Source organism: Candoia aspera, chromosome 1 (genome assembly GCF_035149785.1).
Source record: "Candoia aspera isolate rCanAsp1 chromosome 1, rCanAsp1.hap2, whole genome shotgun sequence".
In the NCBI taxonomy this organism is placed as follows: Eukaryota; Metazoa; Chordata; class Lepidosauria; order Squamata; family Boidae; genus Candoia; species Candoia aspera.
In genome coordinates, this window is record NC_086153.1 from 5,297,421 (window position 1) to 5,316,754 (window position 19,334).

Sequence of the window (19,334 nt, forward strand, 5' to 3'; positions counted from 1 at the left end):
TTTGAAGGAAACAATAATTCCAACTGAAAAAGAGAAAATTATCCAGGTGGGTTTTAGAACCACTGAGGATTTTATTCACCAACCAGCAAAAACATGCTTCTACACGCTTGGAGTTTGACCTTGAGCAACATCTAGTGGTAAATATATAGAATTACTCTATTCTTCCCCTTCTCAAAACTTTTGAGTTTTTAATAGTGAAAGAAGTGACAGTTTTCAGATGCTGACATAAATGGCTTTCTTTTCCAAAATAAGAAAAAAAAATAAAAAGTCCAGGTGCCCTCAGCCTTCACAATCAGAAATCTAAGTTTATATGTTTGGGGAATGTCTGATGGCCAAGTGGATAGTCCATCTTACCATTTTTATGTGTTTTGGCTTTGTGTTTTTAGAACAGAAGCCAAGAATCTTGGCTAAAATCTGATGTTTGAGTTATCAAGTATCTTGCTCATCATAATCCCATTTTAAAAAATTGTCTTAACTGGCAGGGGAAAATGTTTATACAAACAACTCTTAACTATGTGTTATAACATTGCAATTAGAGAGAAAAAGAAAAGAAAGAGAAAAGTACAGAAAAATGACCAAATTGCTAAAAATCCTTTTCCTTAGCCCTTTGTCCAAAAAAGACTAAGTCCAATGTTAACAGGCCCCATATCTACAACTTAGATACAGCTTTATCTTTCCAGGGTTGTATATTAATACTTTTAGCTCCTCCTTTATGTCAAGACTCCACAATTTTTTATGTTTTGATAGGTTCTAAAATCTGGGTGTATTGCCAAAAAGAACACACACGTTTCCTATGCAACAGTGGATTCAAATGCATGTTACCAATCCTGTGGATTTCAGCCCCAAATATGTCAATAATATGACAAGCACAGACCACATGAGTTAATATTTCAACTCCAGAATAATCCAATCTAACATAAAATTTTGCTTCTTCTGGTATTCTAGTGGTAGATACATCTTTTAGAGTTCTGCTTAGATTCATCTTTTAGAAAATCTGTTTAGAGTTCATGAAAATGCCATTTGGAGAAATCTACACAATGAAAACCAAATAAGGGTTAGAAGCAACTTAAGTGAACTAAGAAAGCATATCTATCTCTTCAGCTCAAAAGGAAAACGTGTTTTCTGTTCTAATAATAACTTGCATGGTCAAAACAACATGGTTTTTGCACATGTGGGTTAGGTTCAACATTACTGTCATGCATCAGTGTAAATAGACTCCTCTCCAGGTTTCATTATTTATCAAAGATTGTGTGAATGTTCTGATTTTAACTGTTTTCCTGAGGATCCCTGAGATTGTTAACCTAGCAATCAAATTCTCAGAGCTGTTGAGTTGTTCCTTAGAATTTCAGCATGATCTCTAGAAAGGACATTTCTGAACAGTGGAGATGAATGGATCCTGTCTCTTTTGCACATGAATATCCCTCCATGTCCAGGTAATTTAATTTAATTTAATTTATTCAATTTAGGCACTGCCCAATGTCTCTTGGACAAAAGTAGGAGCCAATCTGGAGTTTCCCACCCTCCACCATCAGGGATGTACGTTAAAATACTATCATCATTTTTTGAAATAGTGAAAGATACAGAGCAGTTTAACACACACACACACACAACTGTTTGATGTGGATGGTTGGTTTGTGACTGTGTCTATTGTTTAGGTTATGGGTCAGCGACCTTCCAAATACTCTTCAAAGTGGGGGGAACCTACATTTTTTTAACCATTTCACTGTGGATTGAGGGGTGTTAAAAGGTAAAATAGGACTTATATGATGCTTAGGGCCCCTAGTGTAACCCTTAGAAATATTGAAAATCTTCAAAAACTGGACTAATTTTCTCAGCTGGGGGTGGGGTGTTCAGGCAAATTGGATGCATTAAATATTTGCAAGTTTTCTCACTCCTTTTGCCTTTTAAAATATACCAACTCCCAATGCAAAACAGGAGCACAGATTTTGATTCCACCCATTCCAGAGACATCATGATGTCAGTGAGTGGCAAATCCCTTCCATTTTCTTGCCAAAATAGCCATACAGGCTATTTCTGAAATCACCAAGAATCAAATCTGACTTCAGGAGGCTTCGTTTTATTTCCAGCTCAGTGGTGCTAGCACCTTCCTAAGCATGGCTGGTTTTAGAAAGCTGAGCCACGCCAGTATCTAATATCAGTTGGATAGGAGACCACTAGGAAATCTCAGGATGGTACGCTAAGCTGTGAAGTTGAAAAAATATTTGAGGAGAAGGCAGTGGCTACTGATTTCTGTCCTATTGCCAAGAAGGACCTATTCTTGGCTCTCCCTAAACTGAGGTTAACATCTTTGAAAAGCAAGATGCCCTCCCTCCAGACTTTCCACCCAAACCTGAAGCAAAATAAATGCTAGCCATTTAAATGGCCAGATCCTCCCCAGGTTGCAGTTCTTCCCATCCCAAAGTTGTTATGCAATTTCCCTCCACATTGGAGTTTTCCAGCAAAAAAGTTGAATAACCAGGAGGGCCTAAGTTCAGTATCTACGACTGGCAGCTGGGTCAAATGGATTCTGCAGAGAAAAGTCAGCCAAGGCCTTGACTTCCCACAGTCCTTTGTGCGAAGGGCCAGGCTGTTTATTCCCCCCCACCCGCAACCCCAAAGCCCACCTTTACCTGATTAAACCCTTATCTCATCTAAGGAGGCTAAAACTTGTGACAATTGTCCTTGCTGCTGGCTCCAGAAGGTAAAGTGACATTTTTCCGCAGGGGACGTTGTCAATTCTATGAAAAAATATCCCCAGTTGCCATCTTCCTGGTTTGTGGAAAATATGGAGAACGGTGTCTAACCATCCTATTTGAATCAAAGAAACCCAGTCAGTGTTTACAAAACTCATTTAACGAACGTCCTGAGCTCTCATGCCAGTCTTTTAAAATTATTGGAAGAAGATTGGATTTGAACACAAAGTCCTCCCAAGTCTATTTTGACATGTCCTGAAGAATTATTTTATTCATTCATTCATTCATTCATTCATTCAATTATCCCTAGAGGGTATCATTTCCCCTTGAAGCTGTGTTCTATTAATCTAGTCTTTTCTAGATTGTGTGGGACGGATTGTCATCAAAAGTGTTACACCCCTGATGTCAACCTCTGCTTAGCTATTTATTCTGCTTGAAGATCTTTGACCCAACTTGGGTCATGAAGTCTCTTGTACCTTTCTTGTTTACTTTCCCCAAGCTTCTCTAAATGGTGCGACAGAAGAAATTAATTCAGTATTTGTTCTTCCTGCTTCCAGACTTATGACATCAGAACAATAAGAGAATCAAAGGGCTTCTTCCTTCAGATCAGCAGTATTTAAAGAGCGGAAAATAGCTTCCGCTAAAAAATTAGCTCAAGAGCAGGGAAGCAGAGGATGGTTGATGCAAAGAGGGGTATGGATCTCAAAATTGATGGCTCAAAGACCAAAGTTGCGTTTGAAAGGGAAACTGGAACAATAGATGGAAAGTTATTCCCCAGTGGCAGGAAAACAGAGTAAGATGAATGTATGTATCTTGCCAGAACACTTGCTACAGAGGGCAAAATAGATACAGAAATTTTAAGATGGGCGAATGTGGATAGGTGGCGGCTGTCAGAGGTCTGTCGTCAGGAATGAATGTTTGTTGAAAGAAGTGAAAGTGGCTGTGGATAAGAGTGTATTTCTGCCCACTTCGGTATGCAGGAGTGAAAGCGGGATAGGTCAGGAGAAACATCAAACGCGGTGGAGATGCAGAAGTGAATGAATGTGGACTGAGTGAGAAGGGGAGCTCAGCAAAGTGGTCTGAGACCAGAACGAGGGAGGACTGAACTCTCAGTCCACCATCTGGAGAAACAGTAGACGAGGGGAAAGAAAGGGAGGCTGTGGTTGGATGGAGGGGATGAGACAAAAGGCAACAGACGAAGCGGTGAATGGAAACGATGGTTTGCAAGGCAAGAAAGGCAGAGAGACCAACCAATTTCTCTTCTCTTTCGCCTTTAATTCCTTTGACTTACTATTTTCAATCCCTTTTCTGCGCTTTGCATCATGTTTGCTTATCTTGACAGAGCCATAACATGATGGCCATGTCTGGCCTTCACTCTGAGTTACATTCACAAAGTAATTCCCAGCAAATCCCCTCCATCGAGGGCTGTTTCAAATTGCATGTGGGGGTCTTTCATTAAGGTTTGGTTTTGTGGCTTTATGGCTTGTGTGTGTGTGTGTGTGTGTGTCTTGTGACTCTGTGTTATTCTTTATTATGCTATGAGTTTAGATGGAAGGGAGAACAGGAAATGGGGAAGGGAGGGAGGGAGGGAGGGAGGGGAGAGAGACAAGGAAGGAAGGAAGGAAGGAAGGAAGGAAGGAAGGAAGGGGAAGGAAGGAAGGAAGGAAGGAAGGAAGGAAGGGGAGAGAGACATGGAAGGGAGGGAGGGAGGAGAGACATGGAAGGGAGGGAGGGAGGGAAGGTTCTGCTGGTTGCTGGGGAGCATTCATTCAAAAATGGGGCTTGGCTAGCTAGATGGAAGTGTGAACAAGAACCTTCTACTTTGCAACATTTTAATTGCAGATCTTTGAATATATACAATTACTTAATTTTTAAAAATGCTTCTTCTTCCTCTTCCTCTTCCTCTTCTTCCTTTTTTTCCTTTGGTATCTGTGTCCAAATATCAGCCCTGTGCTTTCATATTTACTGTTATAAAGGCCATGTACAACTAAGGTCAGTTTCCTCTGTGAACCAAATAGGGCCTGTAACTAAATAAGGGAATTTGTGCAGTTCAAATGGAAGAGGGGCCTGTGAGAAGAATACTGTATTTTCCATCTCCTCAAGAACAGGTTAGAAATCTGACTCCTTTAAAAGTTATCTTCTGTGGCACTTTTTAAGGCCATGGCGAGGAAAAAAATCCATGCCAACAATTCTTGTGTTACCTTTACCTTAATATTTAATGTTAACCCAGATTTTTTTCTTTTCCGTTGTTACTGTCATAACAAACACTTCTAAGTCTTCTTTAATTTCAGCTGTAAGTGCAGTGCCTTCCTTTAAAAAAAAATGGCCATCATCGTTTCCAATCCTGCCTTTCTTATAATTTATTGGCTGTACAAACTGAACACATTTCCTTTCCCAATCCCGAACCACTCCATTTTACTCCAAATCCAGCTGTTTCAGTCACTTCCTGTTCCCTGGAAAAGGTCCTCAGTGAAATAATCCAGTGTTCTCGCACATCCCTTCCACATCTGGATGATCAGCACAACCAACGGCCTTGCTGCAGTGAATAAAACGGGTACGCTTTCTAATATTCTCTGCTGTCTCTCTATCACCCATCTTATTATTAGCTCTGTGATCTCATCTCTCTCTGCCATTCTGAACATTGGCAGAAACGCTTTGCAAATAGGATTATAGAAAGGCAGAAATGTTTGTAAAGACAGAAGAAATTTAGGAACCAACTCCACTAGAAAGTAAGATAGAGGTAGTCCTCATTTAGTGACCACAGTTGGGACTGGCAACTTGGTCATTAAGCGAAGTGGTCGCTAAGTGAAACTGCAGCTGGGCTTATGATCCTACTTCAGCTTTCCTTTGCTTTACAGACCTGCAAAAGTTGTGAAGTCGTAAAGTTACTTTTTCATCACCGTCGTAATGGCAAATAGTCACTAAATGAGGCAGTCACTAAGCAAGGACTCCCTGTATAACAGGCAGTACATCAGCTGCCAGATGGGAACCACCAAAATGACACCAAAATCACAAAGTGTGCATTGTGACATCACCCAACCCTTTCATAGGCAGGTCCTCCTGTTATCTAACGCAGCTCTATGTTAGCCATCAGGGAGCTGGGGTTGATGAGATCCTCCTAAGGAAGATTTTACCATACAGCCACTTTGTACTCAACATTTCTCTTCTAGCTACATCTTTAGTTTTTAATCCAGGTTCTGTAGACAAGCCACTTGGAATGTGTACAGTTTTAGTTTCCCCCTGCAGAGTTAATCTGATCCTTGGTGCAGGGTGGATTCTCCAAATCTGTTGCTGTACTGGATCCCACATTCCTTAATTCAGCCCTGCACTTTTGCTGCTCCATTCTAGGCCAGCTGCAGTTTCTAGATGGTCTTCAAGAGATGTCCTAGGGAGAACACATTAGAGTAATCTAACCTAATGGTGCACAACCTAATTGTGTTGTCTGCCAGTTACGCCCCTTCCTGGACCAAGAGGCCCTTCGAACAGTCACTCATGCCCTGGTCATCTCCCAGATAGACTACTGTAATGTGCTCTATATGGGGCTACCCTTGAAGAGTGTCGGGAAGCTTCAGCTGGTCCAGAATGCAGCCGCACGGACAATCTTGGGTGCTCAAGATTCGCACACGTAACACCTTTGTTGCGGGAGCTGCACTGGGTGCCAGTTTGCTTCTGGGTCCAATTCAAGGTGTTGATTATCACCTTTAAAGCCCTACATGGCCTGGGGCCAGGCTACCTGAGGGACTGTCTCATCCCTATTACATCGACCCGCCCCATCTGGTCATGCAGGGAGGGCATGTTACGGGCCCCATCTATAAAAGAATTCCATCTAGCGGGGTCTCAGAAGCGGGCCTTCTCTGCAGTGGCCTCCGCCCTTTGGAACATCCTTCCCCCAGAGGTCCGACGGGCCCCTTCGCTCCTGGACTTCCAAAAATGACTAAAGACCTGGTTCTGTCTGCAGGCTTGGAATGGGAGGGGGAACGGTTATACCTGGGGATGGCTAGCGCCCTAAGTGATTTTGAGGGGCATCCTACACTCATGGACTGATTAAAATCTCTTGCCACTTAGATTTTACTATATTCTTATTTTATTGTATTGTTATACTGAAATGGTTTTAAGTTTTAACTGCATTTTATTGTAAACCGCCCAGAGTCCCCCATGGCCGGGAGATGGGCGGTGAATAAATTTATAAATAAATAAATAAAATAAAATAAAAACCTAAAAGTTACCAGCATGTGAAACACAGAAAGCAGATCTTTCCTCCAGATGGGGATGTATGTGAGTTATCCACTGAAGCAGATAGGGAAAAAAAAAAACCTTGCTGCTGGTATGATGTGGCTATCCAGCCTCAATGCTGGATCCAGGAGGACCATGCCTGTCACTCTGGTCTCTAGGAGCCCACCTCCATCCAAACATTTTAACCCAAGCCCATCCAGGGCCTCACACCCTGAATGGTGTATGAAGCAACCACTGGATTTGAAATAATCAATTCAATCCATTCAGTTCTTCCTAAAACATCCGATGTAGAGTGCTTCAATGGGACGCGGTGGCGCTGCGGGTTAAACCGCTGAGCTGTCGATCGGAAGGTCGGCGGTTCGAAACCGCGCGGCGGGGTGAGCTCCCGTTGCTCGTCCCAGCTCCTGCACACCAAGCAGTTCGAAAACATGCAAATGTGAGTAGATCAATAGGTACCGCTTCAGCGGGAAGGTAACGGCGTTCCGTGAGTCATGCTGGCCACATGACCCGGAAGTGTCTATGACAACGCCGGCTCCAAGGCTTTGAAACGGAGATGAGCACCGCCCCCTAGAGTCGGACTCAACTGGACTTTACGTCAAGGGAAACCTTTACCTTTACCTAGAGTGCTTCATGTCCTGGCAATTTCAGGTTCTCCTTGGCTGAGACTTCTCACCTTTCACTGTCTGTGTCCTTCTAAATGGGGAACTCCGCTTTCAATACCAGCACTATCTGTGATTTAAATACGATGGATAAATTTGTGGAACCTCGATGAATGCAGCCTTTTATCCACTCTTGCGCTCGCCTGGAAGGACCATCACTCATTCATCCCCTAATGAGTGCCTTTCCGAAGGAACAAAAAAGAAAGAAAGACGGAATCTTGGGCAGTCTTAACCTTCTTGGCCTTATTAATAACTTGTGAGGACTTGACCGGCATTGGCAAAACAGCTTTAATTAGACAGGTAATCTGGAATGAATGAAAAGGGAAGTGTTACTCAGACCAAGAAAATAACTATATATAAAGTGCCGGGGTTTCACTGCCTACCTAGGCAGATTTATTCAGAAGGGAATTGGGGTTCAAAACATAGTAGCCTCTAATGTTTTGGACTATCATAAAAGGGGCCATAGGGATGATGGTCAGTAGCTCTTTGCCATGGCTACCAAAACTGGAACCAGAAATAATGGGTACAAGTTGCAGCTATCTTGATTTTATTTAAATGTAAGGACAGACTTCCTGACGATCAGGTCTGTGAAATAGTCTGCCTATGGAGGTGATGGGTTCTCCATCAGTGGAGTTCTTCAAGAAGATGGACAGTTGCCCCTAGAGCAGTGTTTCTCAACCTTGACAGCTTTCAGATGTGTGGACTCCAATTCCCAGGATTCCTCAACCAGCCTGCTGGTTGGGGAATCCTGGGAATTGGAGTCCACACATCTGAAAGCTGTCAAGGTTGAGAAACACTGCTGTAGAGGACGGTGGAAGTGGTTTTCCTGCCCATTGCAGATGGTTGGGCTAGATGATCCTTCCAACTCTACAATTCCAGGATTTTATGACTTCATTGGTGCTGCAGGTTAAACCGCTGAGCTGCTGAGCTTGCCGATCAGAAGGTTGGCGGTTCGAATCCGCGTGGTGGGGTGAGTTCCCGTTGCTAGGCCCAGCTCCTGCCAACCTCACAGTTCGAAAACATGCAAATGTGAGTAGATTAATAGGTACCGCTTCGGCGGGCAGGTAACAGCGTTCCGTTTAGTCATGCCAGCCACATGACCACTGAGGAAGTGTCTACAGACAAATGCCGGCTCTTTGGCTTTGAAATGGAGATGAGCACCGCCCCCTAGAGTCGGACACGACTGGATTTAATGTCAGGGGAAACCTTTACCTATGACTTCGTTACCCATCAAGCCTAAGCTTGTGCAAAATTGTTTTCAGCAGGATTTCAAGAGCAGTGTAATGGAGGAGTTCACCAAAATCAGAGGAATAAGACTGAACTAAGGTTCAACTTAATTGGGCAATCAATCAATCAATGCAGCAATGAGTTTCCCCCCTCTATTTTTTGTTTTCTGGCCCCATCCTCCTGTGTTACCTTGTGCACAGTTGCAATGGGCTCTTTACCTCACCTATTTTCCGAATCCAAATTTTTCAAATTAAAAAAAGTTGTTGTATTTTCTGCTAGGGGCTCAGGTCTCCTGATGGTTTATATGATCCCAGTTTCTGCTCACTGCACTCCAACCATTTCCTTCTAAAATCTGTAATGCTAACCAATAGAGGAACGTCATGAATTTTGCACAGCAGTTGACCGATGTATGGATAAACCGCAGTGCAAAACTTCCCTAATTTGCAAAATTAGGAAAAAGGTATATAGAAGCCCATAGCCACATGAAAATAATGCACATCTCTTTTGGGGGAGATGGGCAGTAACAAAATTTGAATAATAAATAAATAAATAAATAAATAAAAATTACATTAAGGATGTCTGCAAATGAAAATACCTTTGCTTGGAGAAATGTACGCTGTGACAACCATGCATATTTGTGTCTGTGTGTGTGTGTGTGTGTGTGGGGGGGTGTGCGTGCATGTGTCCCTTCAAGTCAGTTTTTGACTCCTGGCAACTGCCTGGACACATCCCTGCAGTTTTCTTGGCAAGATTTCAGAAGTGGTTTGCCATTGCCTACTTCCTGGGGCTGAGAGAGAGGGACTGGCCCAAGGTCGCCCAGCTGGCTTCGTGCCTAAGGCAGGACTAGAACTCCTAATCTCCCGGTTTCTAACCTGATGCCCTAACCACTACCCCAAACTGGCTCTCTATGCAAATTTTAGTGCCAACCTTTTGACCAAAAATTCTCATAGTCAAAAAACTGAATTTGTTGTATTTTCAGAAATAAGGAACTGAGACTGTGTTTGTATAATATATTTACCCATGGTTCATTTAACTTGGGTTTTCTAAAATAACCCAATTTTCTGAGTCGGTAGGTCACGCTGAACTATCAACTGGGCTGCATTTGCACAACGTATTTGTGGTTGTGCTATTTCTATTTCCATGCACCACACATACATAGCCACTAAGAAACCAGAACTGACAGACTTACCCCTGCCTCTGTTTTTTACCTGTCAAACCTGCAGCTGGGCTTTGGGCTCACGTACCTGACCATCACCCCCATGAGTCATCAGTTTCACTGGATGCGGTGGGTAAAATGTGCATGGCTCGTACAAAAGAGCACCTCAGAAGCCAGAAAACGGACGGCCTTCCCAACGGGTTGGACTTCAACTCCCAGAATTCCAAGCTTAAGCAGCCGACTTAGAATTCTGGGAGTTGAAGTCTGACACATCTGGAAGGAACTTGGTGGTGAAAGGCCACCTTTGAACTAAGTTTGGGAAATGACCTGTACCTCTGGTACCACTTGAACACACGCCAAAACACCCCATTCAGCTGAATAAAGTCAGTTCCTGTTGGGGGTGCTCAGCCCAAACGTTTTGCGCTCCACCCACTGCCATCAGTAGACATCCATGCTCTCATGTAAACTTACACGCATACGCACATACATTGTCCAGTGATCTCTGTTAAATGCCCCCGGACAAAGACCTCTTTTCTCCTCGAGGGTGCAGAGCCGTTAATTGGGAGACAACGGTGGTGGATAATGGCACTGTGGGATGAATAGGGAGGGGAAGAAAAAAAAACAGTTAAGAAAAAACACCAGCGCAGACGCCTCTAATTGGAAACTCTGCTGGGTGGATCAGCCCGGTTTTCCTTTGTTCGCGAGACAGGAGGGGCCTCGAGCCGGAGCAGAAGGCGTCAGACAGCAGCATCTGGACAAAAGACTGTCTGCTGTCCGTAAGGCCAGGCGTCCCGCTCTCTAGGCCCCCTTTCTCTTCCCCAGCCCAAACCCCAGACGACCATTAACCCTTTCCAAATTGGTTCAGGACTGGAAAAGTCCATGCTATTTGAGGAATAGACCACCCTTTAAACGGAGCCCAACAGGTTGGTCATTCCAGTGCAGCTTCATTTGGAGCACACACACACCCGCTTTTTCCCCCCTCATCTCCAATAGGTTAGGCAGGTTTTGAGAAACGACTGAAAACCTGCACAACCTATTTGTCAAAAGGGGAAAGCTGTATTTCCTGCAGAGCCAAGTCTTCCCCCAGTGGACTCTGGCATCGTGATGAAACGACCCCTTTTTTCTCTCTCAGAGCTGGAGGGCCAAAACAGTCAAGAGTGCTGCTGTGGCACCAAGTTCAAAGCCCTTCTCCTTTTTTAGTTGTGCTTCATATGTGATGCCTGTACAAAAGGGGTGGGGCTTCAACCACACGGTCATGGCCACCCTCTTGACTTCTTTGCCCCCCCCCCTTTGTGGATGCTTAAGTATTTACTTACTTAAATTCTTTCCTTTCCTTTCCTTTCCTTTCCTTTCCTTTCCTTTCTCCTCCTCCTCCTCCTCCTCCTCCTCCTCCTCTGGCAAGCTGGTTAAACATCCAACTTGGAAAACTTACAACCGATCAAAAGTGGTTGAGTTTAGGACAAGGGTGGCTGGCATTAGTCTTTTCTATTCAGGGCCACTTATTTTCAGGGATAATCATGTAAGGGTCATCTGGCAATAGTGGATGGAGCTGACTAAACCTGGACAATGTTTAGCCACAAATTGATTGACTGATTACATGCCATCAAGTCAGAGTGTACTCTTAGTGATCACATGGATAGATTAGCCACAAATAGGTGGAGCCATATTATCTCATTCTATCCATCCATCCATCCATCCATCCATCTATCATCTCTATCATCTATCAACTATCATCTATCATCAATCATCTATCTTATCTTTTTCCATTCTCTCTCCCTCTTCCAGACAAAGCAGGCTACCAGAAAAAGGATAAATTATTCTTGCCTGAAATTGCCCTTTTTGCTTTTGTTTCTGTCTGAGCAAAATAAACATCCTCACTTAATGACAGTAATTGGGACCAGAATTTCCATTGCTAAGCAATGCGGTCATAGAGCACAACATCACCATCACGTGGTCATCATTTGAGACCTCCCGCCAGCTTCCCCATTGACTTTGCTTGTCAGAAACTGGCCATGAACATTGCAAATGGCGATCGCGTAACCGCAGGATGCTGCAATGTCAATTGCGAGCCAGTTGCCAAGCACCCAGATTGTAATCACATGACCATAGGGACACAGCAACCGTCATAAGTACGAGGACCAGTTGTAAGTACCACTCATTCAGTCCTGTCGTAAGTTTGAACAGTCACTGAACAAATGGTTGTTAAGTAAGGACCACCTGTAATCACTAGCTAAAACCCCAATATACAAAGCCCTTGGCCTAAATATACCACCAGTCAGTTTGAATACTTATGCAATGGAACTGATAGAGAAATACGCAGGTTTTGAAAGATGTGGACCTCCAAAACCTGAACAAAATACTGGAAGAAAAATGTTGTGCCATATCTCCTTACCACTGCAACAGGTAAGCATCTGAGTACAATTGACCAGGTGCAAGGAAATTCGGCAATTTTTTCTACTCAGCGTCTTCTGCAGAATGGTAACTTTAAGGGCTAAATGAAACAATTCATGGAGCTTTCACCCATTTCTGATTTGGGGTGCAGAGAAAGTAGAGGTATTGTCCCTAGTTATCTCCATGTGATCTACTGTATTGACTTGTACCCAGCTTTTAGCTTAATATTGGGTTAGTATGGCCCAAGAGTTCTGGAGAAAATTTACCTGTGTGTTCACTAAGGGTCAACATTGACTTGATAGCACCTAATCAATCAATCAATCAATCAATCAATTATTGTTCAGAAGCAGACTTCTCAAGCCTGGTGCCACAGGGCATTGAGAATTCAAGGCTGTAGAGTCCCCAAAATATCTAGAGAGCACCCCATTGGGAAAATACTCTTCTGGAAGGTGGAGGAAATCAAGAGTGAATAGATGTCAATGAGATGCCAAGTGAGCATGAATTGATCCTTTGCCTATCCTGCAGATCCCACAAACCTGCAGGAAAGAATTATATGTATTTTAATAAACAGGGGGAAAAGGGAGAACTATCTTCCAGTCTGAGTTCTTATTTGATGTCTACATGCTATGAAAGCAAATGCTTCACTTGGTGGGAGGGCAGAACCTTGGGGAGATGAAATTTGGAGAAGAGATGCCTGCAACTGATTCTTCCTGTTGAAACCATGCCAGAGTTCAGGCATGCAAGATGAGGTTTAGGCTCAAAGAATGGGAAGGAGTCTTAGAGATCATCTAGTCCTATCCCCTGAGCAGGGCAGGATCTAGGAGACCTTCTCTGACAAATGGCTATCCAGCCTCTGTTTGAAGACCTCCAGTGAAGGAGAAACCTCCACCTCACCTAGCAACATGTTCCATTGGCTGATATAGTCTGGAACAGTGTTTCTCAACCTCAGCAACTTTGTGTGGACTTCAACTCCCAGAATTCCCCAGCCAGCAAGAGAGTAAGTCCACTCCCTCTTCTATTTAACTACCTTTCAGGTGTCTGAAGACCACAATCGTATCTGCTCTCCATCATCTCTTCTATAGGCTAACATACGCAAAACCTTTAATGCTTCCTCTTGTTTAGAGCAGGCGACTTCTCCTAAAATGCTTTGATCCATTAAGCAAAAGTTGGTGTAAGATTTTCTTTTTCTGCTGTGACTGAACCTGGGATAATGGTGAGGATACGTGAGCCACCTTCCCCAGCATCTTGGCATGGAAAAATATGCTGAAGATATTCCTCCATATTTATCCCCTGTTTTCCTTTGCTCTGATTATCCACCCTGCTGTTCCACACTGCTTTGTGGCTTCTTCTTTCATCTCACAGGAGTCTTAGTGTGGGGATTTTCAGGTATTTTCTGAGACAGGGATAATGCTTTGATCTTGGGGACCCAGAGAACATCTTGGCTCTTTGACACCCCCCCCCACCCCTGCAGACAACCCTGTTCTGGGAAGACCCAGAACTGAAGAAGGAAAAAATGGAATAAAGCCAGAAGATATTTCTTTTGTTTATGTTTGTATGTAAACTTATTTGGAGCCAAGGCACAAATTCAGGCTTTTACTTAAAATTCTCACTTTCCCAAAATTTGCAGCGCAGCTGGCCATTTTTAAAAAAAAGCATTTTAGGAAGAGCAGAAGAGTGGATGATAACAAGTAGAATGGTGTTGCCTGTCCTGCGAAGGAGCTGGTTAGCAATTTGAGGGTTCTCCTGGTTGAAGCCCTGGTTGGTGTGTTTGGGGGTGGGGGCAGGTTGCTTTGCCCACGTGAGACAGGTGCACCAGTTGAGCCCAAACCTGGGTTACAAACCCAACAGTCTCCAAGCTGAATCTCCTCCTTGCCCTGAACTCATTCGGAAAGGTGTTTTCCGGCCCTCCCTTAATCTGCAAAATGATTGATATGTCACTGATCTTTGCAGGCTATTTGTAAACACCGCAATCTAATAATACATGCACAGCATTGACAACAACAGCGTCAAAGTGGTATGGATTTTTCCTAACCCATTCATGTTTAAAATGACTTGACAGGCTTGGCCAGAAGAGGGCACCCCGTTCATAAATTGCTGGCCCTGAATTTTCTTCCCAGCACAATTGGACCAATTCATGTTCCAGAGAATGAGAAAAGGCAAAGAAGAAAAGAAGCTGTTATGTCATTCTTTACTACTTTCCTATGCAGCTGAAGGAAAGCGAATAAAAAGGAGAAAGTGCTGGGGGGGATGAGGGAGATGTCCCACCTTCTAACTTTTGTGAAGTCAGAAAACAGTTTTCACTTTTGAATTTTGGGGGGTGTTAACATTTAGGCCACTCTTTCTCAACCTCAGCAACTTTAAGATGTGTGGACTACAATTCCCAGAATTCCCCAGCCAGCCATGCTGGCTGGGGAATTCTGGGAGTTGAAGTCCACACATCTTAAAGTTGACTCAGTTGAAAAATACTGATCTAGGAATTGGCGTTGATCTTGAAAATGAAAGGAGGGCCTGGTTTGTACTCAATAGGGGAAAATCCCACTGAACAAAATGAGAAACTGAGAAAAATTAGTACACCTAATGTTGTCGTACTGCAAAATTAAGAATATGCCATTCTTTCATTAGGGCTGAAAATTGTCCTTGGTTGTGAATATTGGCTGAGACTGTGTTATCCTTGATTTTGCTCGTTGGGCATCAAGAGAGGGAATTGTTGATTTGAAGAGACTCTGGATGTGGGTGGCCTTGAAAACACCTTCATTCAGACACCAGGTTCAGGGTGATTTGTAAATGTGGCCTCTGGGGATTTCCTTTCTCTGCTACAAAGGTGTTGTTCCAGCATGGGGACTTCAGTGTGGTTGTATTTCATTTGTCATCACATCCTCATTACATAATGAGAGCCAGTTTGGTGTAGTGGTTGAGGCACCAAGATAGAAACCAGGAGATGGTGTGGTCTGGTCCTGCCTTAGATACGAAGCCAGCTGGGTGATGTTGGACGTTCTCTCCACCCCAGGAAGGAGGCAATGGCAAACCACTTCTGAAATCTTGCCAAGAAAACTGCAGGGACTAGTCCAGGCAGTCACCAGGAATCAAAAACTGACTGGAAGGCACACACACACACACACACACACAAAATTACTCAGCCAGGCCTCCTCCAGATGTGTCAGCATCCAGCCCATTTAGAGAAACAGCTGGTGGGGAAAGATGCTTTCAAATACTGAAACCATTTTCGACAGCTTAAGGGGCAACTAGCCAAAATCCGGAAGGAGCTGCATTGAGATGCCAATCTGGACAAATTTTTTGAAGGTTACTCAGCTGAAAACCACACCTAGTGAATACAAATTGCCAGTGAAAGAATACTTGAAGGAAAACAGAAGTGTAATTGTCTCTTTCAGGCAGGGGCCTTGGAGGAGAGGGTGTCAAAAAAGTGAAGATGGCAGTTGCAACTGAACGATTGAAGCCTCACGTTGTTGTTTAACATGTGCCACGAAAAAAGGCTCAAGATACAATGGTGTGGTCACAGCTGGAGTATTAACTTTTTTTAACACACACACACCCTCCTCAGGGGCCTATAGTTTAAAGGGATGCAGCCCCTGCTCCCACCTTACCGAGGGCCTTACAATTGCTTCCATTAAATGCGCATGCATTTGTGTGAGATTCAAAGCGATGTATTCTTAAAGAAAAATGTAACTGAGAGACCAGCTTTGCCTTATTGGGATGTGGTGAGAAAAGCCATTCAGAATCCCTCCACTCTTGTCTTTGAGAAAATGCAGGCTATCAATACAAGAAATAAATTCAAGGAAACAAATGCAAGAATATATTTTCCCAGTGAGGCCTTTTGTGGAGCCAAGAAGCCAGGATAATCAAAGGAAATCCAATGTTCCTTTGTTCGTAAAAGTCACATAGGCTGATTTTAAATAAATTATACCCACACCCCTTAAAAATACCCTTTTAGTTGATTAAAATGTTTGTCTTAATTAATTCAGTTCTGACTCACTGGCTGGCTGGGATCCCACAAGCCAGATCTCACAAGCAAGTTGTGTGAAGCATCCTTGGGTGCATTTCTTTGGGCATGTCACCATCAATACAGGTAGTCCTCACTTAATGGCCATTCTTTTTCTGATGGTTCAGACTTACGACAGTGCTGAAAAAACTGATTTACAGCCAGTGTTCCCACTTAACAACTGTCACAGCATCCCCACGGTCATGTTACCATGATTTGGGTGCTTGGCAACTGGTTCACATTTATGACCGTCACAGCATCCTGTGGTCACGTGATCACCATTTTTTATCTTCCCAGCTGGTTTTTGGCAAGCAAAATCAATAGGGAATCTCGTGATTCACTTAACGACCACAAGGCTAGCTTAACGGCTGTGGTGATTCATTTAATGACCACTGCAAAAAAAGGTGGTAAAATCGGGTCAGATCTGCTTATTGACCACTTCACTTAGCAACCAAAATTCCATCTCAGTTGGGTCGTTAAGCGAGGACTACTTGTATGTGTACTTCAACCAGGTTTAGCAATCAGGGTGTTGAGTGACCCCAGCCTGTCAGCAACCCTTAGAATAATTCAAGGACTAGTTTATTTGCTTGATTCGTATCCTACTTTCCATATAGGTGCTGAAGGTGGTATGCATTGCACCCCTCCCTCCTATTTTTCTCCACCACCACCACATCCTTGTGAGGTAGGTTGGGCTAAGAAAGAGAGACTCACCCAAGTGACTTTCTGTGCAGCAGCATCAAAGGGGGCGTAGGGGAAGCAGACAGACAAAATCAGTGTGATGCAAGACCTTCCTCTTTTGTGTGCATTGTGAAATTGTACACATGTAAGGTGACCTAGACGTCCAGCAAAAGGACAACATGTCCTCCTTGTTGAGCTGACATCCTCCATCTGGCAGGCCTAGCTTTAAAATCAAATATTGTCTGGTTTTTGGGGTGTTTTTTTAAAAATTATGATTTTGGACTGTTTCACGACAGTAGTTATTCAAACTTTCATGTGTATTGTGACCTTGCAAGTTGTCCACTTCTGTCTTTCCCTCGCCTGTCAACAGACTCAACAGCCGAGATTTACGTCATTTCGTTTATTTCCTGATTCCACCCCTCGGTTTCAATTCAGCCCCTTCAAGTCTATGACCGCCATAGTCTGGAGAGGCACAACTTACCAGTTTCTACGGTGAGATTTGGGAAGCGTGTCTTCGTCGATTCTACGTTATTGCTAACATATGTTCTTGAAAAGGAAGATTTGTTGGAAATATATTGCAACTGAAAAGACAGTCTTTCTGATGCTGGAAAAACCATTTCATATGCATGGTTGTTGTCGCTTTGCAGTTTTTCACTGTAATTTTTGTTGTGGATGCCAAGAAAGTTAAACTGTGAGTGTGCCCTCTTTTCTTCCCCATTTGTCCTCTTTATAATTGTCCATGTCCTCCTTTTCCTGTTCAGATATCTGGTAACTTGATTGATTTGTTGATTATGTGCCATCAAGTCGTTTTTGACTCCTAGTGACCACATAGATAGATTTTCTCCATTGTGGTCTATCCCTAACCTGGTCTTTCAAGTCTCCCAATGGTGTACCCATCTCTTCTGTAACTTGAGTCCCTCCACCTTCTGCTGGTCGTCCTCTTCTTTTCTTTCCTTCCACCTTTCCCAGCATTAGAGCCTTCTCCAGAGAGCTGGGTCTTTGCATAATGTGTCCAAAGTAGGATAATTGGACCCTGGTCATTTGTGCCTTAAGGGAGTACTCTGGGTTGATTTGTTCAAGGATCTGTCCGTTCGTTTTCTTGGCTGTCCATGGTACTCTCAGGAGTCTTCTCCATCCCCAAAGTTCATAGGCGTCAATACTCTTCCTATCCTGCTTCTTCAAAGTCCAACTTTCACTTCCTTACAGGATCACAGGGAATACTATGGATTGTGGAGTCCTTGGTGCTCTCTGAGCTTGGTTGTTTGTTTGCAGATGTTCATTACCTGACCAGGTAACATCATCACCAAACAACCAAGCTCAGAGAGCACCAAGGACTCCACAGTTGAACCCTCCACAGTTCAGCCCTGAGCTACATATATTCTCTTCTATTGGATACTATGGATTCCACAATTCTAACCCTATACACATGTGCAAGAGGCACACAACTGCTTTTGTCATTTTGACCATCCTTTTCTGGTTGAGGGGGACAAGAACCTGGGTCTCCCTGCTGCTAGTCCAGCACCTTCCCCACCACCCCTCACTGGCTTGGTGACTGGGAGGGAGGGACTGGCCCAGAGTCCCCCCAGGGAGCTTTCAGTACTAAAGTGTACACCAGAGCATGGGCATTCCCCTCCTGGTTCAGCATCTTCACCACTACCCCACATTGCCTCTAGGGTTATGGGGGGGAACTGGCCCAGAGGCCCCAGGGAGCATCTGTGGCTGAAGAGGGGGGTCTCCCTGTCCTAGACCACTGCCTTCATTACTACCCCACACCAGCTCCCATCTAAACAGCGGCCTTTTGGCTAAACTGTGCTCACCCTGTGTTATTTGCACCCCACAGGTTGCTTCCCCCCCTCTCAAGTCCTACAAGGGACAGGCCTGCTCAAACATTCATCCCACTGAATTCAGCTGCAGTACCTCGCCAGGCTGTGTGGCAAGCAGGCTCATTAAGAATGGGGTCTCAGTTCCTGGTGCCTTGCATATATAATTTATCTCAGTGTATATGTACGGTTCCAAAAAGCAACTGGGGGATAAATTCCAGAAAATTCAGCTCGCCACAAAAACAAAACAAAAACAAAAACAAAATAAAACCAGCCATAAAGTGCTCTTTCTGCGAGGACAATAAGCATATTTTGCAAACATAATTAAGCCAAAGATCCCTTTCAAAGGGAGACGGTTTATATTGGCAGCGAGAATCAAAAGGAAAAGGATGGAAGATTTTATGGACTATCGGGGCCTTAAGTTGTTGTTTTAATTCAGCAAAACTGTACAATCTGCCTCTTCTCTTGCTCCAGAGCTGT

The 19,334-nt window shown here is 43.8% G+C and overlaps 1 long non-coding RNA gene across 1 annotated transcript in view; it reads right to left on the bottom strand.

The window, feature by feature from the left end:
- The window catches only part of LOC134492363 (uncharacterized), a 227,729-nt gene extending 209,355 nt beyond the window's left edge, over nt 1-18,374 (bottom strand). The window contains exon 1 of the long non-coding RNA XR_010067434.1: nt 18,339-18,374. This is a non-coding gene — a long non-coding RNA (uncharacterized LOC134492363). The remainder of the gene's footprint in view (nt 1-18,338) is intronic.
- Between the last annotated feature and the right edge of the window lie 960 nt (nt 18,375-19,334).